The sequence below is a fragment of the Symphalangus syndactylus genome, chromosome 18, assembly GCF_028878055.3.
Source record: "Symphalangus syndactylus isolate Jambi chromosome 18, NHGRI_mSymSyn1-v2.1_pri, whole genome shotgun sequence".
NCBI lineage: Eukaryota > Metazoa > Chordata > Mammalia > Primates > Hylobatidae > Symphalangus > Symphalangus syndactylus.
The window spans coordinates 28,120,552-28,126,538 of record NC_072440.2 but is presented as its reverse complement, the minus strand read 5'-3'; the positions used below and the strand labels follow the sequence as shown (position 1 = coordinate 28,126,538).

General features: G+C 45.5%; 1 long non-coding RNA gene across 1 annotated transcript; it reads left to right on the top strand.

The window, feature by feature from the left end:
* The first annotated feature begins 614 nt into the window (after nucleotides 1-614).
* On the top strand, nucleotides 615-2,426 carry LOC134733515 (uncharacterized). The gene is made up of 3 exons (XR_010117074.1): nucleotides 615-740; nucleotides 1,233-1,561; nucleotides 1,917-2,426. It is a non-coding gene; the product is annotated as an uncharacterized lncRNA (long non-coding RNA).
* The last annotated feature ends 3,561 nt before the right edge of the window (nucleotides 2,427-5,987 follow it).

Sequence of the window (5,987 nt, the reverse complement as noted above, 5' to 3'; positions counted from 1 at the left end):
ATGCACTAAGCAGGTAGTCTTTCTAGCAAGAGATTTTCCTTCAAGATCTAACAATTAGCTCCCTGGCAAGGACTAAGAAGTCAACGAGAACACTGACATTCTAAGATTTAAAGAGGCAGCTCCTTTAGCTGCCCTCTTCTCCCTGCATAATGGGTCTCTTGTAATGCAATTGAAGCACATCTTGAGGGAACATCTGCAAAACCTAACTTTATTCTTTGCCTTAGCTTCTAAAGAGGGAGATCAGAGTTCTTCACATTTCTTTTTTTCTTTTTCTTTTTTCTTTTTTTTTGTTTATTTTTAGATAGAGTCTCTCTCTGTGGCCCAGCTGGAGTGCAATGGTGTGATCTCAGCTCACTGCAACCTCCGCCTCCCAGGTTCAAGTGATTCTCCTGCCTCAGCCACCTGAGTAGCTGGACTACAGGTGCATGCCACTACGCCCAGCTAATTTTTGCATTTTTAGTAGAGACGAATTTCATCATGTTGGCCAGGCTGGTCTCAAACTCCTGACCTCAAGTGATCTGCCCGCCTCAGCCTCCCAAAGTGCTGGGATTACAGGTGTGAGCCACTGTGCTTGGCCCAGAGTTCTTCACATTTCTGAAAAGAATGTAAAAATATCTCTTGCAGTGCTGAAAACAACATATTCTCCACTCTAACGGATCCAGAGTCCCAGTGCAAGTGATGATATAAGGAAGACGTGTCCAGTGCTTAGAGGAGGACAGCCAACCAGCAAAAACACAACAGTAAATGCTGTCTTCATAGCAAAATGCTAGGACTGTAGAAAGAGGAAACCATGGACCCAAAGGTGGTCTGTGCACGATGAATTGGATTTTCACCACATCCATAATAACTGAACAGTCCATCCAAAGCCTGAAGCATGTACACAGTTTTCCAAGGGTACATTAGTGGGAAAAGCACAATTCTAGAGCCAGGAAGACTGGGTTTGAATCCCAATTCCATTACTTACTAGTTATGTAACCTGGTACTGGTTGCCTAAGTTCTCAGACCTCAATTTTCTTATCTGTAAAATGAGAATTCATTAGTTCAGCATTTATTCAATGCTTATTATGTGGCAAACATTGCACTAGGTCCAAAGTAATACAATGATGAACAATACAGGCTTCTTTTGAGTTCCAATTTAAATGAAATGCATGTAAAGCACCTACTACAGAGACTGGTACATGGGAGATGATTAATAATTTTTATTTCCTTTCTCCTTTTTTATCCTTTCACAGATGTAGAAGTAGCTAAATCCCAAACAACCATTTGTTCATCAAAAGATAAATACTATCATCTCTACCTCCAGCACCAAGAAAGCATCAATCCATGGACTGGCTCCTCTCAGGAGAATTTAGTGTCTCAAGTGTGAAGTCTTTTCACTGGAACTTGAGATGAAGGAGAAGAGAGAATTCTAAAGGTTCCGCATCATCCACCTACCCTGACCATCCCCCCTAATCTGGACCTACCCTTGACTAACAGTCACATGGTGTAGGGAGTAGAGTGCAGAAAGCAGAGGATGTGCTGGTTCATTTTCCTGAGCCACTTACTAACCACCTGACAGAAGGTGAGTCATTTCTGCCAAAAATAATAACAGCCGTCATCTACTGAATTCCTTAAAAGTGCCCCCACTAGACTGAAAATTCCTTGAGATAAGGATGGACTTACTTATGCCCTTCCTTTAGTGACTACCAAAGTGCAAATAGTTGGCACTCAAAATACATTCATTGAATATAAAATTGAGATAATTCTTTTTTCCTTTATTTTTTGCCTGCTTCATTTTTCCTTCATATAAAATTGGGATCATTCTGCCTTGCCCATGTTGTAGGGTTTTTATGAAGATTAAATGAGTGCATTTCTATAAAAACTCTTTGAGGTTATAAAATATGCAAATGTAAGGAATCTTTCTGTTTTGGATCTAGGAAAAAAGTAGAAAAAAGAAGAAATGAAAAAGATAAAAGAGAGCTGGGAGTGAGGCAGGCAGCTACATTTGAAAGCAATCTGAAGCCACTCAGAGGTGGAGGAAAGAGATTTAAATTGCCGCAAGAATTTGAAGGCCACCTCCCACACAGCCCATCAGTCCTTCAGGGACTGTTCTTCAAGACCTACTCAAAGACATTCTGTCCTATGACCAGCTTTAGAGTAATGGGGAAAAGAATTATGACAGTCACATCATATGATGAAATACCAAGTAGCATTTCAAAGGTCACACTTCAGAAAGTCTGTTAATGATATGGAAAATGATTAAGCACAAATTATGTAATTTAAAAAATAAAGCAGTTGAGATCTTAATTTTGTAAATATATATATATAATAAAAACATACAGAAGCAATGAGAAAAGACTGAGCAGAGATATATGAATAAGTTACCAGTAATATATTATTATAAGTCGTTTTAATTTTCTTTTAAATATATATGCATTTTTATACACTCTTCAATGAATAAGTGAATAATTGGAAATATAACTCTGTGTGTGTGTGTGTAAACATATTCTATTCTTCACTGTTCTAGTCAGGAACTGATTTAGATCTGAATCAATTATTCCAAGAACCAAAATCACCAAGAACTGAATCGCATCCAATCACCTTGAACCAAGTCCCAGTTGGAAAAAATGAGACCCATAATTCAGCTTTTTTGTTTTGTCAGCTGTAAGGCTAGATTAGGCCCTTTCCCCTTCAACCCTGGAGGTTAGATGCCTGGTTCCAGCAATGGCTCTTCTTCTAATAGCTCTGTGCTCTCAGACATATCACTGACCCTCTCTGGGCCTCCCTCCTGTGCTGTAAAATGATGGCGCTACAATCGGGCCGCCTGGGCAATGGTTATGCCACTCATGACCTTCTCTTGGTTCTTTTCTTCTGTGTTCTGCTTGTTCCATTTCACTGCCCCTTACAATTCTTCCCAAGGAAAAGAAGTGAAATGCAAATGAGTTTTTTGAGTTTTTGTTGACACCTCTAACTGCAGGTTGGAAAGCTTGGGGGCTTTGGCCCTGGTTGGGTAGGTTCTGCTCACTGGGGAATCCGGCCTGAGCTGGCTCTGATCCCTTTCCCTTCTCCTAATCACTGCCCTGGCTGCAGAACTTCGGGCTGGCACCAGAACAGCAGCCAACATTTGGCTGACACAGGACATAATTTTTAATCATGGGAAGGCAGACATAAGTACAAAAGGCCTATTTTCTTCACGCAGGTTCAAGTATCTGCTTTTGGGTTATGTCTGTCTGTATTTGGCAGGGCTGGTCTTGGGGAAGGTCCGGGATTCATGACTAAAAGGTCAGTCTCCTTCCTTTTCCAGGATGGAAGCGGCACAAATTGTTCTGATCAGGAGCAATAACATGCCACGACCCCCAGGGCTCCCAGGCAGGCGGAGGAGGCACCCAGTCTCAGCAGCCCACGATCTGCTTGGCCCCTGCCAGCCGCATGCCTCACATTTCCCCAGCTCCAGCCTCCTTTCAAAGGCCCTTTATTAAACCACCAACTATTTGCTGTCGAGACATTTAGGATGAAATCATTGTGTTAAACAAATAAACGCAGCTTCGTCCAGATTTCTGCTCTGGGAGCAGAGTAAGAAAATAATTTCTGTCTGCTCGCCACAAAAGCGGCTGGAAAGGTCCAAAGAAAAATATTATTTTTACTCCATTGTGTGAAATATTGTCCTGGAGGATCTGACGGGCTGAGCGTTTGAAGAGTTTGTGCTGGCAGGTTTCAAGGGTCCCCTGGGTCGGCCCCCTGGGATTGTTTTCTGCATTAATAAACTTAGCATGATGTGTGTTAAAAGGAACATTCTGTTTGCTTTGTAAATAAGGGATGTCAAACAAGAAGCAGAAGCCTTACAGACACTAGGTGATGTGTTCTCAGAGCGGGGAGAGGGAGGCGGGTGGGAGAGGCACCCTGGAAAAATGGGCATCACTGGGGCTCCCTGAACTGAGCAGAGGCCTTGTTGAGAAAACAAATCAGTCTGTTTGAGTCCAAACCAGGCCATTTCCTCACTGATCCTGGTGGGAAAGCTGAACACTTTGCCCTGAACCAGCAGGATACGGGCTTGGGAAGGAAAGTTCTCAAGTGTCTGTCAGCTGTGTGGTGGAGGAGAGATGATGGCGCCCGGCAGAGGCCCTCCCCCAACCCGCACCCCCCTCCCCTCCCTTTTGGAGAAGGTTCTTGGCTTGCCGGGGTCTGCCAGAGCTGGAGGGCAGGAGGGGGCAGAGGTTAAAGCCATATCTTTGGGAATGATGGTCTGGCTCTCGCCCCCTCTATCCCTCTCTACTCCTTCCTCAGATGTCACTGCAGCCCCAAGCGGGTTCCCCTGTCAAATTCCTGACCAGTCCTTGGGGACGCTGACATCGTGGGAGACACATCACCCTGGCCCTGTGATCCTTGCCTCTGCGGGAAACCTGCAGGAGCCAGGGCAGGATGTGTACCATCTCTGGCTCAAGTATTTGCTATTTTCACAGGTGCCTCCCCTGGCCCCGCAGCCCTCTCCGTTGTCCGCTGTCCACTCCAGTGTTATTGAAGGCTCCCCAGACCTCCCAGGCATTCTCATTTCCACCCGCTGCCCTGCTGCTCTCTTCCCTCTCTCCCTAAATTCTCCATTCCCCTCTGTAGTCCTGGGAGGAATCCCTTGTCATCCATTTCTATTCTGGAAAGTCCTGGCTCTCTCCCTGCCAGAAAGTTCAAACTGTTTCTTGAAGCTTTGGAAGAAGGGGACAGCAGGGAATCCTGAGTTCTGTTTAGTGAGAATCACGGACTCTCAGAGCTTCAAGGGTCTAGACACAGAAACCAGGGGCCTGCCCCCAGGCACCATTAGAATCACCTGGAGAGCCTTTACAGGTTCTGTTTTCTGAGCCCACACCTGAGTAGTTCTGCTTCAGTTACCTTGCAGTGATCCTCAAACCTCAAAATTTTGTAAAGTTCTGGTGACTCCAGCGGTGGCTAATTTCTAGCACAGCAACCAAGCGCCCAAGCCAAAACTATTGTTCTTACCCACATGTTTATTTCATGGAGGAGTAAGTGATGTGTCCACAGTCTCTGTATGAGTTTCCTGTGACTGCTGCAACTAAATGCCACAAACTGGGGGGCTTAAACAACAGATATTTCTTCTCTCACAGCGCTGGAGGCTGGAAGGCTAAAATCAAGGTGATTTTGGCAGAGCCAGGCTCCCTCTGGAGGCTCTAGGGAAGGGTCCTTCCTCGCCTGTCCCAGCCTCCCTTGGCTGCAGACATTCCTTGGCTTGTGGCTGCATCTCTCTCTCTCTCTCTGTCTTCACTTTGCCTTCTCCTCTCTTCTGTCTATGCTATTTCCCTCTTACTGATACAGAAGGGGGACAGGGAAGTGCTGGGTAGAGAAGGGCATGGTCCCTGGCGAGGGCTCTGTGCCCACAGACCAAGGTGAGGTCAGGCATTTCTGTTTTCCTGCCTAAATGTTGCATTTCCCAAGAGCACCCTGGCCTGCCATGCCCCCATCCTGTGCCTATGAAAACCCCGAGACCCTAGCAGGCAGAGACACAAGTGGCTGGACATTGAGAGGACGTGGAGAGCACACCGACAAGCACCAGCAGGCCAGCAGGCCATCGACTGGTGGAATGACACAGTTTGGCTGGGACGGTTGGAGGAGAGCCTGGGCTGCTGAGTGGCCCAACTCCAGGGGAAAACCATCCCCCTTCTGCCTCCCCCATCTGCTAAGAGCTACTTCCACTCAATAAAACCTTTCACTCATTCTCCAAGCCCACATGTGATCCAATTCTTCTGATACATCAAGGTATCGGAGCACTGAAGAAGCAAGCCATATTCCCTATCACACGCCCTGCAAGGGGAAAAAGGGGACTTTTCCCATTTCATTATGACACTGGTGATGGCATTTTGATCCTAGCTGGATAAACCAGAATAAGTTCCTCCTTTCAAAATCTTAACTACATCTTTTGCCATGTAAGGTGATATCCACTCTTTTACCATAGGAGGTGATAATCACAGGTTCTAGCAATTAGGACATGAACATAGTTTTTC